Source organism: Saccopteryx bilineata, chromosome 2, assembly GCF_036850765.1.
Source record: "Saccopteryx bilineata isolate mSacBil1 chromosome 2, mSacBil1_pri_phased_curated, whole genome shotgun sequence".
Taxonomy (NCBI): domain Eukaryota; kingdom Metazoa; phylum Chordata; class Mammalia; order Chiroptera; family Emballonuridae; genus Saccopteryx; species Saccopteryx bilineata.
The window spans coordinates 101,669,762-101,683,763 of record NC_089491.1 but is presented as its reverse complement, the minus strand read 5'-3'; the positions used below and the strand labels follow the sequence as shown (position 1 = coordinate 101,683,763).

General features: G+C 39.3%; 1 pseudogene; it reads right to left on the bottom strand.

Moving 5' to 3' along the window:
* The window catches only part of LOC136322284 (anillin-like), an 85,331-nt pseudogene that overhangs the window by 2,571 nt on the left and 68,758 nt on the right, over nucleotides 1-14,002 (bottom strand).

The window sequence follows — 14,002 nt, the reverse complement described above, 5'->3', positions numbered from 1 at the left end:
CCTATTTTCATTATGTTTTTAACAAACAAATTTTAAAATTTAATGTAATTTAATTAATCTTTTCCTTTATTTCTGTCTTTTTAATAAAATGCTACATTATTCTGCCATTCTTCTGTATTTTCTTGTGAGCAATTGCAAATTTTGCATTCCCTATTTTAGAGGGAAACCCCTATGGAACTTATTCTTATACATATTTATGGAGTGTCGTTTGGGATCCAAATGCACTTTTTCTTAGGCTAATAAACAATTGCTCTGGTTCTATTTTTTTATTTCTAGAGCCACCTCTTTTATTTATCAAGTTTTCATGTAGGTTTGTGGGACTATTTTGTGAGTATATATTTTGTTTCAGGCAAAATTGCTATTTCCTAAACCAAAATCTCACTTTACTAATATAATACTATATTGTTAATTAACATCATATTACTTTATTAACTAATATTAACATAATTCCTAATAGCTAGCAGGGAATAGACACCCTTGTATTTTTTATTTTTCCCCAAACTGGGCACTTCCAAGCTCTTTGTTTTTCCTTATCAATCTCAAAACTTCTCTTTTCTGCCCATAGAGCTGTCAGGACTTTGTAGATTTAGATTAACTTTACAGTTGATGTTTTTGGAAAAACCAGCTTCTGATAGTCTTTCTACCTTTGAATAAAATATATTTGTTGCTCAAATGATTTAGATCTCTTGAAGTGTCTTTGCAATAAAATGTAACAATATTTTCTGTAGAAGTTTCTAATTGCTATTATAATTGGCAACTTCTTTTAAATTAAATTCTAGACAGTTGCTTATATATAGGAGTACATTCAGTCAATATTTACTGATTTTCTTATTCAGACAATTTGTTAATCTCTCCTTTAATTCAGATATTATGTCTGCAGATTCTTTTTTTTTTTTTTTTTTTTTTTTTTTCTGAAGTTGGAAACGGGGAGGCAGTCAGACAGACTCCTGCATGCGCCCGACTGGGATCCACCCAGCATGCCCACCAGGGTGCGATGCTCTGCCCATCTGGAGTGTTGCTCTGTTGCAACCAGAGCCATTCTAGCGCCTGAGGCAGAGGCCACAGAGCCATCCTCAGTGCCTGGGCCAACTTTGCTCCAATGGAGCCTTGGCTGCGGGAGGGGAAGAGAGAGACAGAGAGAAAGCAGAGGGGGAGGGGTGGAGAAGCAGATGGGCGCTTCTCCTGTGTGCCCTGGCCAGGAATCGAACCCAGGACTCCTGCACGCCAGGCCAACGCTCTACCACTGAGCCAACCAGCCAGGGTGTCTGCAGATTCTTTTGACTTTTCTATGTAGTCTTCATGTTTATAAGTAAATATGATTTTGTTTAATTTTCTCTCATTTACTTATTTGTCTTTTCTGGCTAAGAATTTCAATACATTAGTTTAGCATATTAATATAACAGAGATGATATTATTTTAATTTTATTTTGTTTAGATAACATAACTATGCATGTCTTAAATTATTTTAAATTCATTGAGACTTAATGATCCAAACCACAGTTTATCTTGTTGCACATTCTACTTGATTAAAATGAGTTATTTGAATAAAATATTCTAGAATTTTTTAATTATGTTGTGATAGTGTTGCAGGTTTTCCTACATTTACTAATTATATGTCCAATTATTCTATGAATTATTGATAAGTAGATGATGAAATCTCTGTCTATAATTGTGGATTTATCTATTCTCATTTTAGTTGAATTAATTATTGTTCATATCTTTTGAAGCTTAAGATTGTTACACCCTCTTGAAGAACTGACACCTAAATCATTATTAATTGACCTTCTCCATTTATGATGACATTTTGGTCTCAAATCTATTATTATATTAATATAGCTAATATTATTATTATATATTATATTAATATAACTTTTTTTAATAATTTTATTTTTTTAATGGGGCAACATCAATAAATCAGGATACATATATTCAAAGATAACATATCCAGGTTATCTTGTCATTCAATTATGTTGCATACCCATCACCCAAAGTCAGATTGTCCTCTGTCACCTTCTATCTAGTTTTCTTTGTGCCCCTCCCCCTCCCCCTTTCCCTCACCCTCTCCCCCCTCCCCCCATAACCACCACACTCTTATCAATGTCTCTTAGTCTCACTTTTATGTCCCACCTATGTATGGAATAATGCAGTTCCTGGTTTTTTCTGATTTACTTATTTCACTTTGTATAATGTTATCAAGATTCCACCATTTTGCTGTAAATGATCCGATGTCATCATTTCTTATGGCTGAGTAGTATTTCATAGTATATATGTGCCACATCTTCTTTATCCAGTCATTTATTGACGGGCTTTTTGGTTGTTTCCATGTCCTGGCCATTGTGAACAATGCTGCAATGAATATGGGACTACATGGGGCTTTATGTATCAATTTTCTTGAGTTTTGGGAGTATATACCCAGTAGAGGGATTGCTGGGTCATAAGGTAGTTCTATTTTCAGTTTTTTGAGGAACCACCATACTTTCTTTCATAATGGTTGTACTACTTTACATTCCCACCAACAGTGTATGAGGGTTCCTTTTTCTCCACAGCCCCTCCAACATTTGCTATTACCTATCTAATTAATAATAGCTAATCTAACAGGTGTGAGGTGGTATCTCATTGCAGTTTTGATTTGCATTTCTCTAATAACTGAAGAAGATGAGCATCTTTTCATATATCTGTTGGCCATTTGTATTTCTTCCAGGGAGAAGTGTCTGTTCATGTCCTCTTCCCATTTTTTTTATTGGATTGTTTGGTTGTTGTTGAGTTTTATGAGTTCTTTGTATATTTAAGATATTAGGCCCTTATCTGAGCTGTTGTTCAAAAATAACATTTCCCATTTAGTTGGCTGTCTGTTTATTTTGTTATCAGTTTCTCTTGCTGAGCAAAAACTTCTTAGTCTGATGTAGTCCCATTCATTAATTTTTGCCTTCACTTCTCTTGCCTTTGGAGTCAAATTCATAAAATGCTCTTTAAAACCCAGGTCCATGAGTTTAGTACCTATGTTTTCTTCTATGTACTTTATTGTTTCAGGTCTTATGTTTAGATCTTTGATCCATTTTGAGTTAATTTTAGTACAGGGGGACAGACTGTAGTCCAGTTTCATACTTATGCATGTGGCTTTCCAGTTTTTCCAGCACTATTTATTGAAGAGGCTTTCTTTTCTCCATTGTGTGTTGTTGGCCCCTTTATCAAAAATTATTTGACTATATATATGTGGTTTTATTTCTGGGTTTTCTATTCTATTCCATTGGTCTGTCTATTTTTCTGCCAATACCATGCTGTTTTGATTGTCGTGGCCCTATAATAGAGTTTGAAGTCAGGTATTGTAATGCCCCCAGCTTCATTCTCTTTCTTTAGGATTGCTTTGGCTATTCAGGGTTTTTTATAGTTCCATATAAATCTGACAAGTTTTTGCTCCATTTCTTTTAAAAATGTCATTGGAATTTTGATGGGAATTGCATTAAATTTGTATATTGCTTTGGGTAATATGGCCATCTTGATTATATTTATTCTTCCTAACCAAGAACAAGGAATATTCTTCAATTTCATTATATCTTTTTCAATTTACCTTAACATATGTTTATAGTTTTCATTATATAAGTCCTTTACATTCTTTGTTATGTTTATTCCTAAGTATTTTATTTTTTTTGTTGCAATCGTGAAGGGGATTATTCTTTTGAGTTCGTTCTCAAATGTTTCATTGTTGGCATATAGAAAGGCTGTTGACTTCTGTATGTTAATTTTGTATCCTGCAACCTTACTGTATTGGTTTATTGTTTCTAGTAGTCTTTTTGTGGATTCTTTGGGGTTTTCGATGTATAGGATCATATCATCTGCAAAAAGTGATACCTTTACTTCTTCTTTTCTGATATGGATGCCTTTTATTTTTTTGTCTTGTCTGATTGCTCTGGCTAGAACCTCTAGTACCACATTAAATAAAAGTGGAGAGAGTGGAAAACCCTGTCTTGTTCCTGATTTAAGAGGGAAAGCCTTCAGTTTTGTGCCATTTAATATGATGTTAGCTGATGGTTTATCATATATGGCCTTTATCATGTTGAGATATTTTTCTTCTATACCCATTTTGTTGAGAGTCTTAAACATAAAATTGTGTTGTATTTTATCAAAAGTCTTTTCTGCGTATATTGATAAGATCATGTGGTTTTTGTTCTTTGTTTTGTTGATATGGTGTATTACATTAACCGTTTTACATATGTTGAACCATCCTTGAGATTCTGGGATGAATCCCACTTGATCATGATGTATTATTTTTTTAATATGTTGTTGTATTCAATTTGCCAGTATTTTGTTTAGTATTTTAGCATCTGTATTTATTAGAGATATTGGTCTGTAGTTTTCTTTTTTGTGCCATCCTTGCCTGGTTTGATATGAGGGTTATGTTGGCCTCATAAAATGTGTTTGGAAGTATTGCTTCTTCTTCAATTTTTTGGAAGACTTTCAGTCGAATAGGAACCAAGTCTTCTTTGAATGTTTGATAAAATTTGCTGGTATAGCCATCTGGGCCTGTAATTTTATTTTTGGGGAGGTTTTTAATGGTTTTTTCTATTTCTTCTCTACTGATAGGTCTGTTTAGGCTTTCTGCTTCTTCTTGACTCACTCTAGGAAGGTTGTATTGTTCTAGGAATTTATCCATTTCTTCTAGGTTGTTGAATTTAGTGGCATAAAGTTTTTCATAGTATTCTACAATAATTCTTTGTATATCTATGGTGTCCGTGGTGATTTCACCTGTTTCATTTTGGATTTTGTTTATATGAGTTCTTTCTCTTTTTTCCTTGGTAATTCTTGCCAAGGGTTGTCAATTTTGTTGATCTTTTTAAAGAACCAGCTCCTTGTTCTATTAATTTTTTCTATAGTTTTTCTGTTCTCTATTTCATTTATTTCTGCTCTAATTTTTATTATTTCCTTTCTTCGGCTGGTTTTGGGTTGTCTTTGTTCTTCTTTTTCTAGTTCCTTAAGGTGTGAAGTTAAGTGGTTCACTTGGGCTCTCTCTTGTTTGTTCATATATGCCTGAAGTGATATGAACTTCCCTTTTATCACTGCTTTTGCTGCATCCCATACGTTCTGATATGTTGTATTGTCATTTTCATTTGTCTATATATATCTTTTGATCTCTGCGCTTATTTCTTCTTTGACCCATTCATTTTTTAAAAGTATGTTGTTTAGTTTCCACATTTTTGTGGGACTTTTTTCCTCTTTTTTGCAGTTGAATTCTAGTTTCAAAGCTTTATGATCAGAAAATATGCTTGGTAAAACTTTGATTTTTCTGAATTTGCTGATGTTGTTTTTGTGGCCCAACATATGGTCAATTCTTGAGAATGATCCATGTACACTGGAGAAAAATGTATACTCAGTCACTTTGGGATGAAATGTCCTGTAGATGTCTATCATATCCAGGTGCTCTAGTGTTTTGTTTAAGGCCACTATATCTTTGTTGATTCTCTGTTTGGATGACTGATCTAGAGCCATCAGCGGTGTATTGAGGTCTCCAAATATGATTGTATTTTTGTCAGTTTTTGTTTTAAGGTCAATAAGTAGCTGTCTTATGTATTTTGGTGCTCCTTGGTTTGGTGCATATATATTAAGAATTGTTATGTCTTCTTGATTCGGTGTCCCCTTAGCCATTATGAAATGGCCATTTTTGTCTCTGAGTACTTTTGCTGTCTTGTAGTCAGTATTATCAGATATGAGTATTGCTATGCCTGCTTTTTTTTTTGGATGTTATTTGCTTGGAGTATTGTTTTCCAGCCTTTCACTTTGAATTTGTTTTTATCCTTGTTGCTTAGATGAGTTTCTTGTAGGCAGAATACAGTTGGATTTTTTTTTAATCCATTCTGCTACTCTGTGCTTTTTTATTGGCAAGTTTAATCCATTTACATTTAGTGTAATTATTGACACTTGTGAGTTCCCTATTGCCATTTTATATCTTGCTTTCTGTTAGTTTTGTGTCTTGTTTGATTCTTCTCTTTCGTTTTTCTATCTTTTGTTTTGATTTGGTTGTATTCCATACATCTTTCCTCTGTTGCTATCTTTTTTAAATCATGTGCTTCTATGGTGGTTTTTTCAATGGTGGTTACCTTTAAGTAATGAAAAGGGTTCCTACCCTGTTCATTGTAGTGCACTATTTTGTGAGTACTTTTGCACTCCATCATCCTTTGCTACTGTTAATCTCCATCCTCTCCCCACTTTCTTTTTGTTGTTTTCACAGTTTAAATTTGGTTTTATTGTGTTCTTCTTGGAGCTTTTACTTGTGGCTTTGTTTTTTTGTTCTTTGTATCTGATTGGAGAACCCCCTTTAGTAATTCCTGGAGTGGGAGTTTTCTGATAATAAATTCCCTCATCTTTTCTGTATCTGTGAATGTTTTTATTTCTCCTTCATATTTGAAGGATAGCTTTGATGGGTATAGTATTCGTGGCTGAAAGTTCCTCTCTTTCAGGACTTTAAATATTGGGGTCCACTCTCTTCTAGCTTGTAGAGTTTCTGTAGAGAAATTGGATGATAATCTAATGGGCCTTCCTTTATATGTTTTATTCTTCTTTTCCGTGGCTGCCTTGAGAATTTTTTCTTTGCCATTGGTTTGTGCCAATTTCATTATGATGTGCCTTGGAGTAGGTTTGTTGGGGTTAAGAAAACTTGGTGTTCTGTTTGTTTCTTGAAGTTGAGGCTTTAGTTCTTTCCACAGGCTTGGGAAGTTCTCATCTATTATTTGAGTATGTTCTCCATTCCATTTTCTCTCTCTTCTCCCTCTGATATACCTATTATTCTTATGTTATTCTTTTTGATGGAGTCAGATAATTCCTGTAGGGCTATCTGATTTTTTTTTAATTTTTGAGTCTCTTTCTTCTTCTCTCTGTTGTGCCTCAAGTTGCTTGTCTTCTATTTCACTAATCCTACCTTCTATCTGGCCTGTTCTATTAGCTAAGCTTGTTACCACGTTTTTCAGCTCATGAATTGAGTTTTTCATCTGTGTTTGATTTGTTTTTATAGTTTCAATTTCCTTGGAAATATATTCTTTGTGTTCATTGAGTTGTTTTCTGAGCTCTCTAAATTGCCTTTATGTGTTTTTTTGTATATCTCTGAGTATTTTTAGGATTTCTGTTTTAAATTTTCAGTCGTTTAACTCCAAGTTTTCCAATATATTAATTTTTTTCTCCATAGATTTTTCCTCATCTATCTGTGTTACCTCTCTCTCTTTTGTATCCTTGATATTCAATTTTCTCCTCCTTAGTGGCATCTGAGGGTGGTTTTGTTTATAGTATTAATGAGATTTAATTAAGAATAAAAAAAATAAAAAATCAAAAAGAGTTGTTTTTTAAAAAAAATTAATAATTAAATAAAGAAAAATAAAATAAAGTAAAAATTTAAAAAAAGGAAATTATTCCCCCCCTCCTTTTTTCCTTTCCTTTCCTCTCCCCTCTTTCTTGAGAAAATCTTGTGGTGAACTGTGAGTTATATTGTACTAAAGAGAACAAACAATGCCTGTAATGGAGGGCCTGAATTGGGGAGAAGTAATAAAGGGGCAAAAAAAAAAAAAGAAAAGAAAAGAAAAAAAGAAAAAAAAGGGGGGGTATGGACCCACAAAAAGCAAATAAGGAAAATATTTGGGTCAAAAATAAAATGATTTGGTTTCAGGTGTTGGTTGACTAAGAGTTATGATAAGAGGAATAAGAGGGAAACAGGAAAATGGGGGACAAATTAAAAAATTACTATTGTATTTAGTGGTACAAGAACTAGATAAAATGGAGAGCCAGGGATGGGAGCACTGCTAGTGAGTTAAAAAGGTGAAGTAAAACCCCCCCAAAATGCCACAAACATAAGTTTGAGTCCCAGATAAGATAATTTGTTCGTTATTAAGGTTTGAATAAGAGGAGACATAAAGGAGAAAGGAAGAAACTAATATAGAGGGAGAAAAGAAAGAGAGAGAGAAAAGAAAGAGGGAACCACCAAAAGAAGAAAAAAAAGAGGAGAGAAAGAGAGAGAGAGAGAGAGAGAGAGAGAGAGTTAAGGGTTTTGGAGTGCAACCCTCATAGAGAGAAAGGAAGAGGAAAGAAAAGATAATGGGAGATGTAACACTTATGGGTAGTGTAGTTCAAGGAGAGGAGAGAGTAAGACCGGCAGAGAGTTAACCGACCAAATTGGAGGAGGAAAAAAAAATCAAGAATGAAGATAAGGGCCTGACCTGTGGTGGCGCAGTGGATAAAGCGTCGACCTGGAAATGCTGAGGTCGCCGGTTCGAAACCCTGGGCTTGCTTGGTCAAGGCACATATGGGAGTTGATGCTTCCAGCTCCTCCCCCCTTCTCTCTCTCTGTCTCTCCTCTCTCTGTCTCTCTTTCTCTCCTCTCTAAAATGAATAAATAAAAAAATTAAAAAAAAAAAGAATGAAGATAAGAGAAACAAAAGAACAAATATAATAAAATGGGATAGGTTATAAAGTGTGCGGATTATTCTTGATTTTGAGAGGTTATCTTCTTGCTTTTTCTTTTCTCTCCCTCTTCCTGGTTGGTGACTGTGTACCCCAGGTTCTGCCCCTTTGGCATGCTGAGGTAGAAGTTTGCAGTTGATAAGTCTCTATGGCGATGTCATGTATTGTGCTTCAGTCTCATTGGCAGTCGAGGCTCATTAGCATTTATAGGCTCTGACAATGAGAGAGTCCGTGTTCCTGGAGCCTCTCTCCTAGTCTTTCCTTCCTCAATTAGTAGCCTGATAATCCAGCTATGGGGTTGCTGCTGCCTCTGCCTGGATAGTAAGAGGCTCAAAAAGCTGGCAACTCCCCACTCTATTCCCACTCAGCACAGGGCTCTGGGTAAGGCTCAGTCAGTCAGAGCTGCTAGCATAATCAGGCAGGGCTTCCGCCCACTCAAAGACCTCTGGCTCTGCCACTCTGTCTGATAACACGAGCAGGCGCCCACTCCCGGGGCACTTGGAGGAAACTCTCGCTCACTATCTGTGCGCAAACCAGGATATCAGGCCGGCAGTCTCACACTCTGAGTGAAACCCCCGCCCGCAAGGAAAAGTTCCAGCGTTGGAGTTGGCTCTCGCTCCTCACTGTGAACGGCTTTTTCAGGGCACTGGGGTGGCCTGGAGATTCTGCTTTTGGCCCACACAAAGGCCCCTGACTCTGCCCCTCTGTGGGATAACACAGGCGCCCACTGCCGAGGCACTCAGAGGAATCTCTCGCTCACTATCTGCATGCACAGACCAGAATATCAGGCCGGCCGCCACACCCTCTGAGTGAAACCCCTGCCCGCTCGGAAAAGATCCAGCGTTGGAATTGGCTCTCACTCTCTCCCCATGCACGGCTTTTTCAGGGCGCTGGGGTGGCCTGGAGATTCCGCTTTTGGCCCACACAAAGGCCTCTGACTCTGCCTCTCTGTGGGGTAACACGGGCGCCCATTCCCGGGGATTTCAAAAGAATCTCTCGCCCACTATCTGCACGTGCGGACCAGGAGATTGGGGAAAATGGCTGCCCCACTTGTCTTTCTTTGTCTGGGTTTGGCGCAAATGTTAGCTTGTATTGCCTGGGTTGCCACAGGCACAGTTTTTCCTCGGCTTGAATCTCCGTGCCACAGACTGGTTCAGCCGTTTGTGCCGCAGCCTGGATCTATTCACCCCCTTTGCCTGCCTTAATTTCTATACTCTCAGTTCCCAGTGAAAGCAGCCCTATTTAGGTTAGTGAGGAAGGTGGAGCGTTTCTTACTCCCTATTTCCTTCGGGGTTTGATTATATATTTAGCGAGTTTTTCACTCAACCATACCTTCGAGTGTATTGCGAAACATCTGGAGGCTCCAAGGATAGGTTTTTCTGTTTCTCGTTGAAGATCTTGTTGAGTTTTGGGGGAGATTTATCGGTATCACTTCCTACCACACCATTACTCTGACGTCATCTTATTAATATAACTTTTAAAATCAATGCTAACTATATCTTTCTACAAAGAATATATACACATATATTTATAATGTAATTATGTATTAAAATAATATAAAGTTGACTATAGCTTCATATATGTATAATTATATTTAAAGTCTATCTCTGAGCAAAAATATTTTATTTAGTTTGATAAGTAAGTTTTTAGATTGATTTTAGTATATCAATTTTAATAAAAAGCAAATACAGTAATTTTTATAGCTATTTCTTCTTTAACCATTCACACATACATTCACATATATTTATTTTGACTTTTAAACTGAGAAACATGCATAGATATCCTAAAATAGTCAAGAAAGGAGGTGAAAGAAATTAAAATGTTAAAGCGTGTTGCCCCGGGCTGTAGGGTCTGGAGTGTCTCCCTCGTTGCCCTGTTGTTCTGCCATCAAAGGCAGGTTGCTACCTGGTGCCCGTGGAAGCCATTGGGAGATTGCTGGAAAAAGTTCTGAATTCAATGTGATTATCAGCAATTGATGCCTTTTTTGTCTTCACACCATTCTGAATGTAACTTCTCATTAGTGGAGGATGTCTTCTCAGGTGCTAGACCTGAGGGGCACCAGGCCCGGCCACTTAGGGAGGGCTGGTTTCTGACACAGGGGCTCTCAGTTCCTAAGCGCACACATGGGAGGAGGTTCCCCGGAGAGACAGTGCTTTCTCTAAAGACAGAGCTTGTGTAGAGAAGTTCAGGAGGCAGCAGCTGGAATTCTGCTTCAAGACCCTGCACTAAGCAGAGAGGAATGGAAGATGCAAGTGCTGAATTACTGGGAAAGACTAAGGCTGCAAAGGCAGAATAAAAGATTGCCTTTGGTCTAGTAATGGAGTACAATGTCAGCATGAGTTCTCCAGTGTGACCCAAGCAAAGAGGCAACAAGGATGGGGGAGCTGTGGCACCCTCTTTACTTTGGGATCCTCGTCCAAGGCCCACAGCCCAGCCTGGAGGGCCAGTGGGTCAGCACAGGAGCTTGCTGTGGCAGTGGGTGTAGGAGCAGCCAAGTGGAAGGAAGCCTTTCCTGCTCCCTGCTGTCTCCTTAATTCCACGCTCCAGCAGCTCCACAACTTCCCGTGTCCCAGGCCCAGCTGGGACCTGGGCCCCTTGTGGTTGAGATGTGACCTTACCTCATCTGTCCACCTGCTGTGAGCATAACTCTACTGGGCTCAGTAGGTTCTGGTAGGCCCTCTGGTCATACAGAGTTATTCATTTGTAGAGAACTTTCTTGTACCATTCAGGGTTTATGTATAAAGGTAGTTTCAAGTCAAGAAGGAATGTGGGCAAGTTCTGTTTCTGAAGCTATCAAGCTCTCTTTACTGCCAGGAAAGCTTTGATGGATCAGAGAACACACACATGTAAACGTCTGCTGTGTCACCTCCCTGTCTGATGTGCTTGATATCTGTTGATTCATTTACTCCTCACAAAAAAAAAAAAAAAAAAAAAAAAACAACTTGAGCAAGTATAATTTTTCCTGCATTTAAAAGGTTGATTGTGGTAATTATGGCAGGGAGTGGGGTCGGGGAGGTGTATGAGGGTAAAGGGGGATAGATAATGGTGACAGAAGGAGACGTGACTCGGGGTGGTCAGTGCACAGTGCAGCGTACAGATGGTGTGTCATAGAATAGTATACCTGACACCTATATAACTTTATTAACCAGTGTCACCCCAATCCAATTAAAAAACAAAGTAATTATTATTATTATTATTATTTTTAGAGCGAGAGAGAGGGACAGACAGGAACAAACAGACAGGGAGAGAGATGAGCAGCATCAACTCGTAGTTGCGGTACCTTAGTTGCTCATTGATTGCTTTCTCATATGTACCTTGACCGCGGGCTCCAGCCAAGCCCGTGACCCCTTGTTCAAGCCAGCAACCTTGGGCTTCAAGCCAGTAACCTTTGGGTTCAAGCCAGCGATCATGGGGTCAGGTCTATGATCCCACGCTCAAGCTGGCGATCTCAGTGTTTCAAACCTGGGTCCTTAACATCCCAGGCCAATGGTCATCCCCTGCGCCACTGCCTGGTCAGGCAACAAAGTAATGATTGATTTTTTTAAAAGTTGAAAAAAAAAAACGTCTGAGGCTGAGGTACATAAATACCTTTCACATCCTGGCACTGGTAAGTGTCCAAGTTGGCCCTGGGTCTCAGAAAATGCTAGCTTCTGCCACCGTTTCTGTTGGCAGGCTTCTTCCCTCCACCTCCTCCCCTCCCTCCCTTCCTTTCAGCAGACATTTCTGAGCACCTGCTATGTACAAGGATATGTAGCAGGAATTAGCCACAAATGGAAGATAAGACACCCAGACAATGTGATGAAGGAAGAAAGATTTATTTGTAGCCAGTGGAGCTCCTGGGGTTAGTAACACCAAAGACACAAGCTCTCTGAAGTTAGATTTCTTACATCTTATATACCTTTATAGCTTTAGCTTTCCTGTGACAATTGCCTGATTTCTATGACTTCTTTGTTTGCAGACCTACACGACTTTTGTGTCTCTGGGAGGGGATGAGGTAAGAGAGGAGGCTGGAGAGGGTCTGTCCTTGATAATCATATTACTCATTCTTTTTGCTGGTGCTGTGACTTTATTCCAAGGAACTGATAACAAGCAAGGACCAGCTGTGGTTTGTTATTTTTCAAACTTACCTTAGTCTGCCCTTGCTCCCTCAGTCCTAAGCACTGAGGTCATTGGCTTGAGCATAAGATCACAGACATTGCAATTCCCCCTCTCCTGCATTCTTCTGTTTTCTCCTCTCTCAGATCAATGTTGGGTTTTACACACCAAACATAACTGGTGTGGAATGTAACTTCAGGTCACCTGTGGTCCCTCACATTACCCCTTCCATGTGCTGAGATGGCACTCGGAGTGTTTCTAGGCTGTGCAGGCTTGGCTACCTGTGGGAGAAGATCATGCAAATCTGCTGGTTTGCCCCTACGGGCTGGACAAGACAGTGGGACAGATATGTCAGGAAAGTCTGAGAATAAACACCAAATCCTCATCTAGGAATTTACTTTGGAAATTGAGCAACGGGTTCAACTTATTTTCTCTTTTTCCCTCAGAGGAGAGTAAAAGTGCCCAGCTTAGACTCCTCTGCGCAAGGCATTGTCAACAGCTGCAAATGAGTGGGAATTCCAGTAGCAGATTCTCCAACAAAGACAGTTAGGAAGTGGGGCTGGCGGTAAGAAGGTGGGGAGTGCTGGATACAAGGAGTCAGCCTCACTTCCTCTGCCACCTTTGTTTATATCACCAAATGTGCACCCACCCCACCCCACCCACACCCCCCACATCCACACTCCCCTCGTCCCTGAAGTCAACAGCATGGGTACATCAGCTGCTCCCCTGCCATCAGGCACCAGTATTCAGCAATGTGGGGACCAAGCAAGATATCAGAAGGAGAGAGGGTGGTCTCTATTCCTACTTCCCTGGTGCCCTTGCTGTGTGGTCACTTCAAGCTGCCTGGACCTCTGCTGGAAGGCCACAGCTCCCGCAGAGATGACCCTCTTCCTGTGATTCTCTCCTGGGCTCAGGTCTGCGCCCTCTATCATCATGTCAAGGGCCCCACACTTCCTTGCCCACGAATACTGCGTTATTCCTTGGGGTATCTCTACATCCTGCCTGTCTTTTGTAAATAATCCCTTTATTAAGCTTTCCTCAAATTATCCAACTTAATGATGTTGTCTCTGTCCTGCTGAGACCCCAACTGTTGCAGGCTGGGCTCCATCTTTGCTTCCTCTGCATCTTTCTTCCATGTCCTCATTTTATAATTGCTATTCCTATACCACCTTTTTGTCCACTGCCAAGCTCACATGCCCTGGGTGCCTAAAAAGCCTGACAAAGAATTGTAGGAAAGTTGTAATAAGCTCTCGTGGGAAAAACTGGGCTTGAGCATCTGGAAAATCTGATTTAAAATTAGAGGTCTGATGATTAACCACGCGCATGGGGCAAGATACCTGTTCCCTGTTCTCTCCCTTCCTCAGTCCCCCTGTGTACTCCCTGCTCTGCCACAGGCACTATGGATTTCCTGGCAGGATGACTCTGTGTGGGGCCCCAAGGAGCTGAGCCTCCCCCAAGGAAAAGCAGG